Source organism: Centroberyx affinis, unplaced genomic scaffold, assembly GCF_046629955.1.
Source record: "Centroberyx affinis isolate AG114_WGS23_722 - 3 ecotype Tasmania unplaced genomic scaffold, CSIRO-AGI_Caff_v1 ptg000177l_1, whole genome shotgun sequence".
Taxonomy (NCBI): Eukaryota; Metazoa; Chordata; class Actinopteri; order Beryciformes; family Berycidae; genus Centroberyx; species Centroberyx affinis.
Genome location: NW_027278874.1, coordinates 276,309 through 292,500, shown reverse-complemented (window position 1 = coordinate 292,500; position 16,192 = coordinate 276,309). Strand labels below are relative to the sequence as shown.

General features: G+C 41.1%; 1 pseudogene; it reads left to right on the top strand.

Annotated features, from left to right (window-relative positions):
- The window catches only part of LOC139657589 (contactin-associated protein-like 4), a 78,471-nt pseudogene that overhangs the window by 9,170 nt on the left and 53,109 nt on the right, over positions 1-16,192 (top strand).

Below are 16,192 nucleotides of genomic sequence, written 5' to 3'. Positions count from 1 at the left end.
TTTTCTGGATGGACAGATTCGTCACCGTCCGTTTAGCAAATCAGAGGCCTTCCTACTTTCTTTTAAATCAGCGAACACGTTGACGTTCCAAAACAACCCAACGGACAGAAATCTATCCGTCAGTAATTCTGTCCGTTTTCTGACGGATCAGTGTGGCCGTGGCCTTAAGGGGTGAATCTACTGGAATAAACAGTACCACACCAGTACCTTTACTAACAGTACCGTTAGAAGCATTACTAACCCTAACCCTACTGTAATAAACAGTACCCAAAACAATACTAGGGCTGCAACTAATGATTATTTTCATTGTCGATTAATCTGTCGATTATTTTCTCGATTAATCGATTAGTTGTTTGGTCTATAAAATGTCAGAAAATGGTGAAAAATGTCGATTAGTGTTTCCCAAAGCCCAAGATGACGTCCTCAAATGTCTTGTTTTGTCCACAACCCAAAGATATTCAGTTTACTGTCATAGAGGAGTAAAGAAACAAGAAAATATTCACATTTAAGAAGCTGGAATCAGAGAATTTTGACTTATTTTTCTTCAAAAATTACTCAAACCGATTAATCAATTATCAAAATAGTTGGCGATTAATTTAATAGTTGACAACATCAATTAATCGATTAATCGTTGCAGCTCTAAACAATACCATTAATAGTACTGTTGGAATTAGTACTCGTGGAAATAAGGGTGAGCCTCTTGGAATAAACAGTTCCAAAACAGTACTGGAAGGACGACAGTATAAGGATGAGCCTTATTTATATTATATATATAAAAAAAAAATGAAAGGATGAGCCTGCAGCAACAGTACCAGAATCATCACTGTTGCTGGTAGTAAAACAGTGTAGGTTTTAATGCGCTGTAATAAACAGTATCTAAAACAATACAGTACTTTTTATTATTACATTTTATCAATACCCTTTATTGCTTTTTTATGCATACACCTCTATTCTTTGCTGTTGCAATGAGCCGGTTTCCCCTCAGGGATCAATGAAGTCCATCGTATCTAATTCCTCTGCTCATGACTGTGACTCAGTGTTGAGCAGCGTGCGGTCTGCAGGGAGCCGTCCAGCCCGCAGACATAAACACAGTCATCAGGAGCCTTCCACTCTTCATTAATAATGGATGGAGCGATGAGTGGAAGTTGGGCAGAGCTGCTGACTGGACGGAGCAGCTGCCAGACACCGATGGAGACGGAGAGGCGGCCGAGCGTCGCTCCGCCAGCTGAGACCGCGCGGTGCGGTCTGAGACTAACATCCATGAGGGAATCCCTCCATGTGTCGGAGGAGGCAAAGTCACAACTCTGGCACTTTTCTCTGTGTCTGAAACCCTCTCTGCCTTTCCTTTTTCGCTTCTTAAAGAGTGCGTAAACACTGATTTCAGCTCCATCTAGTCCACAATTTTGAAAGATGCAAAAAAGTAAAGTGGGGAACGAGACTGAATAAGGGGTATGTGTCTGTGATAACAGATCACCCATCTCTATTTGTAGGTAGTAACAATTTTTTTTATCGCAAACCATTTGACTGCTAAATGTGAAATAGCTGTCTTGACATCACTGATTCACTGCAAAAGCTGACAAACTTGTTAAGTCATTTTATCTTGTATCCAGACTTATCTTGTAACCAGACCTTTTTTTAGTGAAACCATCTTGCTTCACTGGCAAATAATTTTACCGGTTTCAACAAATTTGACTTTTACTTGGTAAAAGTGAAACTGTCTTCAGTCATTTTGGCATGCAACAAGTGAAATTTATTGAAACCAGCAATATTATCTGCCAGTGCAGTGAGATAATGTGACAAAAAATATCATGAAATAAGCTTAATAGGTCTGGAAACAACGATTTTCTGCCCCTAGAAGCGGATGCAGGACTTAATTCGAAACTAAGTACAGGATTAATGCTTGTCACTATATACAGTAGAAGCCATATAACCATGTTTACAGCTCAAAAAATGTGCTGATTTGCTGTTTTTGTGGCATTTACTCACATGGCATTAGTCACTTCAAATGCTGGAAACTGGCCTGACTGGAAGGATTTTAGCATTAGTTTAACGAGGGGATCCAATCATGACCGAGTCCATGCGGGTTAATTGCATTTACTTGAGTTAGCCCCTGCCTGTGAAAAAAGGATGGATCTTTAAAAATGTAATAACTTTAAAATTAACCACTGAAGCAAAATCCATTTGAACAATGTTGACATTAAACATCTTTGATAATATATGTATAAAGGGAAATTTGAATTCCTATAACAGGGCTTCTTTAATAGCCAGTGGAGAGTGATGGGAAAGACAGGAGAGCAAGGGGATGAAATTGCTCATTGCAGAACTTTGAGGAGGTGAAGCGTAGGTCTCAGTTGAGTTTAGTGGAGAAGCAGTCAGCTGGGCAGCAGAGGCAGTCAGGCTTCACCTCCTCCCTCCTGCAGACTCAACACTTCCCGTCAGTGTTTTGTGTCGTGTCGGACCTGTTCTTGTCCTCGTGTGGCTGTGGGACGCGGTTTGGTTCACAGCCTCTGGAATACTAAGTAGTTTTTGTCTTGTTTGTGTCGGAAGCAAACACAACGCCTACATCCTGCCGGCAAAGTGAGCCGCTGCCAAATATGTTTGGGCGCCTCACCTGCTCGCTTCCACTGGATCTAACACCAACACAACAAACAGAAAAACACAGTAAACTTTGCCAGTGTGGGCATGGACTCTTATCCAGGGTGAAAACACATTAGTTACAGCAGCGGTGCAGAAGAAGAGCCGCTGATTAGAAGCTGAGGAGAGGAATCCAGCTAATCTCAGTACTGAGGCTCGTCACTGACTCCTCGCAGCTTAAAAACGTGTTGATTTGACGCTCTGCATCAACCGAGCTGAAGCCGAGGCTCATTTCAAAGTGCTGCTGAACTTCCGTGTATTAGTCAGCTCAGCTTAGCGGGTCGGTCGGAGAAGAAAGTTGATGTCAGAGCTGCTGGATCAGTCTCAACGTCTGGTGGAGGAGAAGAAGAGCAGGGAAGGACGACTGTTTTTCCTCTTTCTGTCTCTTTCTGTCTCACTCTCTCATCTGTCTCCTTTTTATTCTCTCTTTCTATCCGTTTCTTCTCAGCTTAGAGCGCTGAAGAACAGGGAAGGAGGACAACTCTGTCTTCTCTTTTTCTTTCTGTCTCTCCTCAACTTACAGGGCCAAGGATGAGGGGAGGAATAACACAACTCTCTCATTCGGTTCTCCGTTTATTCTCTCTCTCTTTCTGTCTCTCCTTTCATCTTAAAGCCTGAGGATGCGGGGAAATGTTGCTCTCATCTGCTCTTCATTCTCTCTTTCTTTCGATCTCTCTCCCAGCTTAAGGGATGGGAATGAGTGTTACTCTCTTTTCACTTTTCCCATTTTTCCACATCTCATTTTTCCTCTCCCTTTATTACTCTCTCTCTTTTTCTCTGCTCCTCGTTTCAATTTGATTCTCTCTACTGTCTCTCTGTCCACCATTCTCTCTCTTCTTCTTTCTTTCTCATTGCCTCTCTCCTTTTCTCCCTCTGCCATTCACTGTTGATTTCTCTCTCTCTCTCTCCCTCTCTCTCTCTCTCTGTTGAAAGATTCTCCACCTTGACTCAGTTCATCTTTCTAACAGTAAATGAGATGCAGCTCTGTCCTCAGCAGGAAACACAACGCTTTGTTGAGCTCAACACTCCGCTCAGCATGGGGAACACACACACACACACACACACACACACACACACACACACACACACACACACACACACACACACACACACACATGCAATGTCACACTTAGACAGATTATTCACACAGACACACTTGTCATGTTTATACAGGCACTATAACACACACTGTTGAACACACACACATACATGCACATACTGTAGACACATGAACACACACTACATGTACTTATGCACATGCTTATGCACATACACATACATTGTACTCATGCCTATACACATACACAGGCATACACATGCATATACAGCCATGTATTCAGGGTTTCAAAGAGTTTCATCTGACCAAGAGTCGTAGAACTTTCTCATGAAATCCTTTTGCATGGTTTCCATTACACGGTTTTCACCCGACAACGATGATATCCTCGTCTCTCAGTCAAACACAAGGCGTCTCTCCGTCATTTCAGGAGATCCAGCTCCGCTCTCTGAAGACTACAGAGGAATTAATAAGTTAATTATGTGTTTAAGCTTTATGCTGCAGTGGGAGCGCCAGTTAACCTGCATGTCAACTTCAAAGGAAGGATGTAATTAGGATAGATAGACAGATGGGAGAGAGAGGAGGAGAGATGGAGACAGAGAGAGAGAGGGGGGGGGGGGGCAGTAGGCATTCAGCCCAGACAGAAAGAGACTGACATTACGTTCAATTCCCTCTTCATGCTCCAAATTTTGCAGAAAGGATAAAGGAGGTTAATGAGTGAAAATCTCCACAGAGCAACAAAAAAAAAGTAAAAAAAAACAAAAAAAACAAAAAGCAAGAGCTCCAACTCTCTCGTTTCCCATCTGATCGAGGAAACACGGCTCTTTCTACCCAGCATCCAGTAGCTGTTGGCCTCTAGGAATGAAGTGTAACGTCAATAAGAAGGTAGAGGGGAACAAGTTGACTCAGCTTGATTATACACCAAGAAAAAGTTAGACTCCATATTCATGTCTGCTGGATAGATAGATAGATAGATAGATAGATTGCCAGACAGACAGACAGAGTGTTAACATGTTTCTGTGTGTTTGTGTGTTCCAGGTCTTTCCAGGTAACAGTAATGCAGACAGATAGAGTGTTAACATGTTTCTATGTGTCTGTGTGTTCCAGGTCTTTCCAGGAAACAGTAATGCAGACAGTGTGGTTCAGTACAAGCTGCAGCAGCCGGTGATCGCTCGCTTCCTCCGCCTCATTCCTCTGGACTGGAATCCCAGCGGGCGGATCGGACTCAGACTGGAGACCTACGGCTGTCCTTACAGTAAGTCCTGTCTTCATCACCGGCCTGGCTTTACTCTGCTGCAGGCTTTTCTTCCAGATTCAAGACTGAGGCTTCCACTGCTGCTGGGATCACTTGGAAAGATGCTGAAGAGGCTTGTGGCCCTTTATCAGTTCAGTTTGTTATTGTGCTATAAGGGAAGGTTGGTTTACAGAGAGGTTTTAAAATACAAACACATAACAAATCACTGCATCTTGTACCATATAGACAAAACTTCAGTTGACAAGAGCAGAGAGGGAATCAGCAGCTCGATGCAGTGCAAGTTTTTAGCCTACAACATTTCATTCACAAATTAAACAGTTTAATTGCATAACTAACTAACTAAATAACTGCTCTCTAAGGGGGAGACCAGGGCAATTGAATGTGTGTTTTGTGTGTGTGTGTGTGTGTGTGTGTGTGTGTGTGTCTCCAGGGACTTTCTGCTTTATCTTGTGGATGATTTGAGCTTGGTTTCCACACTGTTTCCACCACCACTAAAGCAGAGTGATGTACATGTTATTGTCAAAGAATTCATCTATTTTTTTCATATTTGACAATGGATTTACTTTGTGATACACATGCTGTGTTATCGGTTTAATTCGTTAGGGTTAGAGTTAGGGTTACAGCAGAAATAAACACATCACATACATAATTTCGCTACGTGGTAACAGTTCAATTTATGTGTGTGTTTTTCCCAATAGACCACAGACACTAAGAAACTTAACACAAAGGCTTACTGGCAGCATTTTCTTGTCACACCTTCTATATTTTCATCTTTCACAGCTGACTTACACTGTCACCTCGTTAACAGTGAAGACAAACACTTATCACACTGTTCTTCTTTCAGCCACAATACATATTGTGTTATCACTTTAATTTGTTCAACTTCCATTTTGAAATGACACAACAGATTTGTCACACATACCACACTTGTTTTGCTTTTTAAGCCACAAAACATATTGTTCAATTTGTTCAGCTTCTGTTTATTTCACAACAGGTATATAATGTAACTTTAAACCGTGAAAATGGACACAATATTATCATGTTTTAGCCATAAAACTTATTGAGTTATCAGTTTCATTTGTTCACTTTCTGCTCTGACAGTGAAAATCAACACATATCACACCTCTTCTTCTTTTAGTCATAAAAACATGTTGTGCTGTCAGTTTCATTTGCTCAGCGTTGTTTTCCTCTCTGCTCTTGTCAGAAGAGTTTAGGATGAGCGTCTCTCTCACACATTACACCTTCACTGAATATGACTCCTCTTCATCTGCCTCTGCTCTTCATGACTGAAGAGGATTTAAAAGGTGAAATCAATACAGATCATATCTTTCACCTGGAATCACCTCTATTTCATTGAAGGAGCAGGTGTTGTTCATGTTTAACGCTCTGCATTAGTGTCTGACTGTGTCTTTGCCTCGATTTCTCTCCACATGTATTAATTTATACTATATTTTCCATTACAGGAAAAACAACATACTCATGAATATCAAAGCTGCACATACTGTATATGTGCATATGTTGAAATATATTTATCAAACTGGCATATTTATTGATATGCAAATCCATGTGCATATATTATTTCTATATAGAGTTTCTGGAGGCTCTGGATTTCTATACATCTATTGGTTTCCACACTGTGTCTGGTTCTGAATTCATCTATTAGTCTTCAGTCAGACTGGAGGTTTTGAAAATAAAAGGAGCATCGAGTGTTGTAGATGGCTTGCTAGTACACTAAATATTATCTACCGTATCTTAACAAGTCACTAGTCAAGTTTTGAATCTTATGAAACAAAGGAAAAAAATCGACCAGTGGAGTAAGACAAGTTAATTTGTTTGCAATACAAGTCAACAATAATTCATGTGTCATTATCTTGATACTGTGTAGTGGCTGGCTTATTTCAGCTTGTTTCTCTTGAAACTCAGTGGAAATAAGTGAAAGTATCTCACTCTATTGGCTGTTTTTTTTCTGCATGTTTTAAGGAAAACAACATTTTAAACCTGAATAGGATACTAACTGACCGGCCTGGTTGGACATTATTTGCAGTGGAAGCAGACTGTCTAGTGGTAGATGTGGTGGAACCATAGAAAATTTGTCAAAGTACAGTGTGTGTCACGATGAAGTTGGATTGCATTGAATTTAAAACACTCTCACCACAAGGCTGCCGGTGCCTGGAAGGTGTTTTATGTGCCGAAAACCAGAGAAAACGGTGATGAAATCTGAGCTACTGGTTCTGCTTTGGTCCGTCAGTGTGATCTTCACCTCATTGTCCATTCTGTCTGGATTTCTCTCTTACCGTTTGTACTGGAGTCCAGAATATTCTCTAATCGTTTATTTTCCATCAGTCCACCAAGTGGAGAGATGATTTATGATGAAACCATTTTGTTGCATCCCATAATAGCATGTTTGCTGTTGTCCCCTCTGGAAGAAGATGGATTAGGAGAAATATTCAAATGACATGTTTTTGATAAATAGCCTCTGGTGGTTTGGAAATATTCTCAAGTTATCCAAGGACACAAGAAAACACTTTTGTGTGATATTTTCACCACCCAGTGTGACTGTTACATGTCTGTGATTTAGTGAAAACACACTGGTAACACACCTATGTGTGTAGGTGTGCAAGTATACACAAATGTAGCTAACACACACTGCTAACACACATACAGTAACACACACACTCTCTTGAATGGACTTAAGTAATAAACTGTACAGTATATGAGAACCAAAAGTGTAGTGTAGCATGTACAGCAGAATCCTGGCAGGTAAACCAGATGGAGAAACGGATGGACTGATATATTAAAGTTCTCAGCTTCACACATGGAGGACGACTTAGAGCCTCTGAGTCTCGACCTGCTGCTCTGCAATCATCAGCAGGAACAACACAATGTACTAATGCACTGGTTGAAGTGTGTGTGTGTGTGTGTGTGTGTATGTGTGTGTGTGTGTGTGTGTGTGGGTGGCTTGGCATTAGGGAGTCAAAGGCTTGCTAAGCTCATTAAAAAGCGTTCAGTCAGAGGAATTAGTTGTCCAGCTGAAAAATTGATGCTGTGACTCTTTTCGAATAGTTTAGTAGTGTTTTAGTTTGCAATCTTCACCTCACCTCACCACTCCTGACCTCACCTCACCTCACCTCACCTCTCTTCACCCCTCCTCACCTCACCTCACCTCACCTCACCTCACCCCTCCTCACCTCACCTCACCTCTCCTCAGCTCTCCTCAGCTCTCCTCACCCCTCCTCTCCTCTCCTCACCCCTCCTCTCCTCTCCTCACCCCTCCTCACCTCACCTCACCTCTCTTCACCTCTCTTCACCTCTCCTCACCTCACCTCACCTCACCTCACCTCACCTCACCTCACCTCTCTTCACCCCTCCTCACCTCTCCTCACCTCACCTCACCTCACCCCTCCTCACCTCACCTCACCTCACCTCTCCTCACCTCTCCTCAGCTCTCCTCAGCTCTCCTCACCCCTCCTCTCCTCTCCTCACCCCTCCTCTCCTCTCCTCACCTCTCCTCACCTCTTCTCACCTCGGCCCTCTGCTCCTCTCCTCTTCCCAAATCCCCGACCGGAGCTAAGGTGCTGCTGCTACTTATTGATGTAACGGTCTAAACAGAATACAGATTCCGTCCACGCTGAGAGGTTTCTCGCTCAATATCAGTTCAACAAACAAGTTCTGATGCAACCAGAATATCGATAGCCTGGATGTGGGTGAGTGTGTGTTTGTGTTGGTGGAGGCGCAGAGGTAATTTAAGGACCAACAGTGTTTAAATCTCAATAACATTTTAGCAACACAGTCTCAAAACATTTTGTGAAATGGCCACACATTTTTGTCACGTGAAAAGTAAAGCAAGTGCAGTTAAGGTTAGGGTGAACAAATGATGATCACTTTGCTTTCTTTGCCAAAGGTCAAATTTGATTGATTTCAGTGCTAACGTGACTTATACATACTGACTGTATATCTATATTGTTTAACACCAAAAGTATCTTCTGATCTTTATTTCCCATGTTGTTTATATCTGTGTTTCTGGCTCCACAGTAAAGTGCATCATTCTTATTTGACCACCATCCCTTTGTTGTGTTTTTCAGCCTCTGACGTGGCGAGCTTCGACGGCGGCAGCAGCGGTCTGCTCTACAGGTTGAGTCCCGGGCCGAGGCAGACGACCAGACAGATCGTCTCTCTGAAGTTTAAAACCCTGAGGAATTCTGGGATACTGCTGCATGCAGAGGGACGGGCAGGACTCAGCCTCACTCTGGAGTTAGAGAGAGGGAAGCTGCTGCTGCTGCTCAGACAAGGTACAACACATGATAGATATTGATATCTACTGATAGATACTGATAGAGACTGATAGAGACTGATATCTACTGATAGATACTGATATCTACTGATAGATACTGATAGAGACTGATAGAGACTGATATCTACTGATAGATACTGATAGATACTGATATCTACTGATAGATACTAATAGGTACTGATATCTACTAGTAGATGCTGATATATACTAATAGGTATTGATATCTACTAATAGAGGGCTTTCAGCAGATGTAATGCACTCTCAGGCGGCCATATTGGAGGTCCTCAGCTCCTGAGTAACAGTGGCTGTGAACAGCTGATTGCGTTTCTAAAAATGCAATTTGGCCATCTCAATTAATTTCTGTGCTGTTTTTGACTAGGAGCTGATCATTTCATCACTGATGCATGATTGATTTTGTGTTTAAACTCAGCTTGTTAGCTAGCAGTTAATCATCAGGGTCTTGTTGTAAACACATTTGATTTGTGCCCGAGCTAACATATCTAGTAGAATCTAGCGTTAGTAGTAGTTAGCAGACATGTTAACATTAACATTAACATTACAGTAACATCATGTTCTTTGCTAAGTTAGCCTGCTGGGAAGCTAGCTAACAAAGCCAAAAACAAACGGTTTGTTCAGGTTAAGTGTTTTGGAGTAGAGACTTGGGCTAAAGACAAGACACACCACTATAAACACTATAAACAGACACTGGTCCTATCACCATGTAGATGCTGGTATTATCTCCCTATTAACACTAACTGTTAGCCTACAAGACCGATATCTCCATATAGATTATAGCCATATTTCCCAATACGTGCTGTTGCTATGCTACCATTGGTACACTGTGCTATTTCCTTGTACATACCGCTGCCATTACTCCCAATAGATAGGCCTACTGACGTTACTATCCTGTTTATTCTTTTATTAATGTATTTGTGAATCATTTTCAGTATGTAGACAATGACATCTCCTGTTAAAATGAAAATGTGGCACATTCATCTGGCAGGGAACATGATGTCTCTCCATCTGTATCAGCCAACTGACACTTTTCCTGTCATCTGGTGATCTCCCTGTCAAAAAAGCATTATCAGCTTTTCCTATTATTGAATTTGTGCAGCACTTTATGGGCATATTGGTACAAAGCATCTTTGTAAACCCTATTTAAGGTCTGCAACAATATAAAAGCCTCTGAAATAACTTTAGATTGGTTTTGGTTGGGTGAGATGGCCGGCACACACACCACAACTAAATTGGTTTAAATCTCTCACACTACACTGCTGCATCTCTCTCTAGTTACACCTATATATGATGGATGGTTCCCATTCACTATAGCATGTGTTAGGGCTGGACTCTGTAAAGCTTGATGCATGGCCTACACTCTGTGGAGATCGTAGCTGTGTGTGTGTGTGTGTGTGTGTGTGTGTGTGTGTGTGTGTGTGTGTGTGTGTGTGTGTGTGTGTGTGTGTGTGTGTAAAGGGGGTTAAACCAGAGGTGTTGTCAGGCTGCCATGCTGAATCATCTCCATATGGCTCAGCTCTGATCAGACATCCCATCTGGCTGCTGAAGCACTCTACCTCTCTTTCTACCTCCATCCATCTATCCCTCCCTCTCTCTCGCTCCATTTTACATCTCCCTAAACACTCCTTCCTCTATCTCCTCCTCTTCCTCTTTTCATCTTTCCCTCTATCTGCCTCACTGTCAGCTGCTTCTCACAAACGCTCTCCATCCCTGCATCCTTATCTTCCTTCATCCATCCCTCTCTCACTACCACTATTCTACCATTTCTCTCACCTTCCTCTTCCTTCTCTCTCTGACTTTCTCCTCCATGCTCTCCCAGAATGTAAAGTTGTGAAACGGTTTCACCTCGAGGAAAGACTGTGTCCCCATAAAGAAACTGTAATACCTTAACAGACCCTCTTAAGACAGACTGTGTCCTCAAACACTGGGTCCCTGTAAAGAACGAACGTGTCACCTTGAAGTAAGTCTGTGTCACCTTAAAAACAAAAAAAACTGTCTCCTTAAAGACAAACTGTCATCTTCATAGAAGACATTTTTCCCTTAAAGTGTCAGTGCTTAAACATTGGATTACCTTAAAGAGAGTCAATGTCATCTTAGACTGCATCATCTTAAAGAAAGACTGTGACACCTTAAAGAAAGACTGTCACCTTAAAGAAAGACTGTGTCACCTTAAAGAAAGACTGTCACCTTAAAGAAAGACTGTGTCACCTTAAAGAAAGACTGTCACCTTAAAGAAAGACTGTGTCACCTTAAAGAAAGACTGTGTCACCTTAAAGAAAGACTGTGTCACCTTAAAGAAAGACTGTCACCTTAAAGAAAGACTGTGTCACCTTAAAGAAAGACTGTGTCACCTTAAAGAAAGACTGTGGCACCTTAAAGATAGACCGTGTCACCTTAAAGAAAGACTGTCACCTTAAAGAGAGACTGTGTCACCTTAAAGAGAGACTGTGTCACCTTAAAGACAGACTGTTGCCTTAAAGAAAGACTGTCACCTTAAAGAAAGACTGTGTCACCTTAAAGAAAGACTGTGTCACCTTAAAGAAAGACTGTCACCTTAAAGAAAGACTGTCACCTTAAAGAAAGACTGTCACCTTAAAGAAAGACTTTCACCTTAAAGAAAGACTGTGTCACCTTAAAGAAAGACTGTCACCTTAAAGAAAGACTGTCACTTTAAAGAAAGACTGTGTCACCTTAAAGAAAGACTGTCACCTTAAAGAAAGACTGTCACCTTAAAGAAAGACTTTCACCTTAAAGAAAGACTTTCACCTTAAAGATAGACTGTGTCACCTTAAAGAAAGACTGTGTCACCTTAAAGAAAGACTGTGTCACCTTAAAGAAAGACTGTGTCACCTTAAAGAAAGACTGTGTCACCTTAAAGAAAGACTGTCACCTTAAAGAAAGACTTTCACCTTAAAGAAAGACTGTGTCACCTTAAAGAAAGACTGTCACCTTAAAGAAAGACTGTCACCTTAAAGAAAGACTGTCACCTTAAAGAAAGACTTTCACCTTAAAGAAAGACTGTCACCTTAAAGAAAGACTTTCACCTTAAAGATAGACTGTGTCACCTTAAAGATAGACTGTGTCACCTTAAAGAAAGACTGTGTCACCTTAAAGAGAGACTGTGTCGCCTTAAAGAGAGACTGTCACCTTAAAGAAAGACTGTGTCACCTTAAATGGAGACTGTGTCACCTTAAAGAAAGACTGTGGCACCTTAAATGGAGACTGTGTCACCTTAAAGAAAGACTTTCACCTTAAAGAAAGACTGTCACCTTAAAGAAAGACTTTCACCTTAAAGATAGACTGTGTCACCTTAAAGATAGACTGTGTCACCTTAAAGAAAGACTGTGTCACCTTAAAGAGAGACTGTGTCACCTTAAAGAAAGACTGTGGCACCTTAAATGGAGACTGTGTCACCTTAAAGAAAGACTGTGGCACCTTAAAGAAAGACTGTCACCTTAAAGAAAGACTTTCACCTTAAAGATAGACTGTGTCACCTTAAAGATAGACTGTGTCACCTTAAAGAAAGACTGTGTCACCTTAAAGAGAGACTGTGTCACCTTAAAGAAAGACTGTGGCACCTTAAATGGAGACTGTGTCACCTTAAAGAAAGACTGTGGCACCTTAAAGAGAGACTGTGGCACCTTAAAGAAAGACTGTGGCTCAGAAAGAGGAAATTAAAACCATCCATTGTAATGATGGAACAGAGATTGAGAGGCTCTCTGCTAATGCTGCTGGAGAACAACAAGCAGTCATACTTCTGTTTCTTTCTCTCCTTCCTTTCTTCCCTCTCTACTTCTCTGCCTTTCCTCGCCTGACTCCTTTTCTATTTTCCTCCTTTTCTATTGTTATTACTGTTATTTGTCACGGTTTGTCTCCCCACATCTCTTCCTCCTGCATTGTTTCCATATCAGAAGAGGCCATTTGCCTTTTTCAGCCTCGCGCTCTTCATCTTTCTATCTCCTCTCTCTCTCTCTATCTCTCTGCGCCCCTCTCCCACCCCTTCTCTTTCTTATCCCCTCTTTTCTGTTTTCCTCTTTCCTCATTGTTATGTATCTCAGACTTTCGGATATGCCACTGCAATTCTTTGCCTACTTTTGTTCTTATGTTTTTTTCAGAGGCGGTCATAAGCCTTTTTCCAATTCGATACCCTTCAACTTTCTAACTCACATTTTTTCCTTTCTTTCTCGCCCTCTCTGTATATTTCCCTCTCTCTCTCCTTGGGTTTTGCAGGCTACAGATTGTGTAATTTAGGCCAATAGCTTTGAGCATCGATCCTGAGCCCCAGCATGGTCCGTTCTGCTGTACTAACACACCCAGTCCTGACCCCAAGCAGATGGAGTTCGCTTTATGAGGCAACTCCCATGGACACAAATAGCAGAACTGTCCTAGTTTATGGGGAAAAAAACACCCATTGTTATAAAATAATGATGGCATATTGATTTGGTTTTGTCATTTCCAAACTCATGTTCAGTGCAGTTTTGTCATGTAAGCTGTCATGTGAGTGTAACTGGAATTTGAGTTTCATAAAGTTCAGTCGCCAGGCTATGAGGCAACACACTGTAACCATCTTGTTACAGTGTTGATTGGTTTACATACACACACACACATACACACACACTTTTCACTTTCCCTATGATAGCATTTTTAGTTTCTGCATCAGGGCGATTTTTTTTAATTACATCTTGTGTTTTGTACAATGCTCAGCCTTTTGAGTTTTTATTTGTGTCATTGTCATTTTATCATTTTCCCCATCTCTTTCTTTGTCTCACCCACACAGTTGGTATTTCTTTTCCCATTGTGTTATATTTTGTGTGGATAGATTTAACCTAAACCTAAATGATCTTAGTTAGGTTGATCTTAGTTAACTTAGATGATGTTTTCAGGAAGTTCAGCCCTGTAACAAGCAGACAGTTTACTCCACTATGTCTGCCTGTCGCTGTCCAAACAGCTGGAGTAAACAGGCTGGCTTATTAAGATTTATGCCTGCTATCCAGAACCATCCCATCTCCTCTCTGCTTTACATTCATCAACATGTCGGTTTAGTATATTGTAACCCACTGGCTCATAATTCAGCCCAATTCTTTCCTGTCACTGGGGTAGGTTTGGGAAGTAAATACACTGGGGGTCGGAAGGGTCCTGCTCCAGTGCATTCTGGGTAAGGTGTGTTTCTGTGTTGCTGACTTACATTACGGTGGAGTCAGATAGGCAGACATTATGTAACTGTGACTGCAGCTTAATGGCACCATGAGCCTTCTGTCCTGGTAGAACCGCTTAGAACACACATAACTTTCTAGATCACCCAAAACACCTTAAAATGCAAGAACATCCACAATATTCCTGAATACCTGGCACATTGTAGAATACACACAGAATTCTGTAACTCATAGACAACATTCTAGAACACACAAAGCATTCTAGAATATCCACAAACATTCCAGAATATCCACAAACATTCCAGAACACCTTGAACATTCTAGAACTTTTGGAACATTCTAGACCCTTTGGAACATTCCAGAATATTTCAAATATTCTACAACAACTGGAACATTTAGAACATGTCAAACATTGTAGAACACACAGGCAATGTTTTAGAGCACATAAAATATTCTGGAATACCCAGAAAATACTGAAATGCACAGAATATTCCAGAACGCAGACTCATGCAGACACTGAGAAAATGTTTCACTCATAGTGACAGTTTGAGAAGCTACATACAAACAATAGAAAGATGGATGTGTTTAATTCAAAAGTTCCCTCACCTATCATTACAATGGGAAAAAAACCTTAGAAAAGGCTGCAATATTCCCACTACAAACTCAGTGGGCTAAAATCCTTCATTACTTCAAGGTGATAAGGTCAAACGTGAATTAGTTCAGAATTTGTCTATTATGTGTTGGCCTGGTTATGCTGACAGGCATAGGGGTATGTGAAAATGAAATGCTGAAACAATTTACACCAGTAATATACACCAGTCTGTTTCCTGATAACAGCTACCATTGTCTTCCTCCATAATCAGATTTAGAGTCACAGGGAGCAGACATAATGGAAAAGCAGACAGGATATGATAAGGTGATACTGTCTTGAGAAGCTAGAATGTCTAGAATGATAAAATACTGGAAACTAATATTCAGCACTGACTCTGCAATGTTAAAACAAGCACATCCAATCTGACCCCCTCAACATGAATAAAAAATGCTGTAGTTATTAGCAATTTAAGCTATTTTTTTTAGCCCTTATTTATCCAGGGGTTTTGCTGAGCATGCTTGCTCTTGTTCAGCAGCAGCCTGATTCATACAGATTCACATATTCACTCCATGAGAGCTGCCCAGTCCAACCAGTCTGCTTCTGTTGGTCACTGCAGAGCTCTACTGGTCCAATTAATGTGCTGAGTACCTCGCTCAAGGGCACATCAACAGTAGTTTGAATCAAATCAAACTGTATTTATATAGCATGTCATACAACAGTGTAACCCAAAGTACTTTAAGTCAGGGTCATAATAAAAGAAACAGAAACAAGGTAACCAACATCATAAGGACACAAAAACAAGAGTATGCTTATGGTAACCTGTAATTGACATAAATGATGAAGTTACATTTTAACAATACAGACAAGTATGCTCGCTAATTAGAGCACAGATCCAACATTAGGAATTCAAATGGGTGGGGAGTTTTTGGAAAGTGACCCTTGAAAGGCAGAAATCTCAGCACCTGGTGAAGTAATCGTTGAGTCATTGGCATTGACCAACAACCCTATCAATCAACTGCATATATATTACAGTCATTTTGTGCTATGGGGCAGTAAAAACCTTCACCTTTAAAAACTGTAAAAAGTATAAATATATATAAAAAATAATATATTTTTACAGCTTTTCCAAGTATTCAAACCTTCCAGTCCGACACTACTAGGCTGAAACTCCACCTGAGTTTCCTCCTTGTCATCTGTC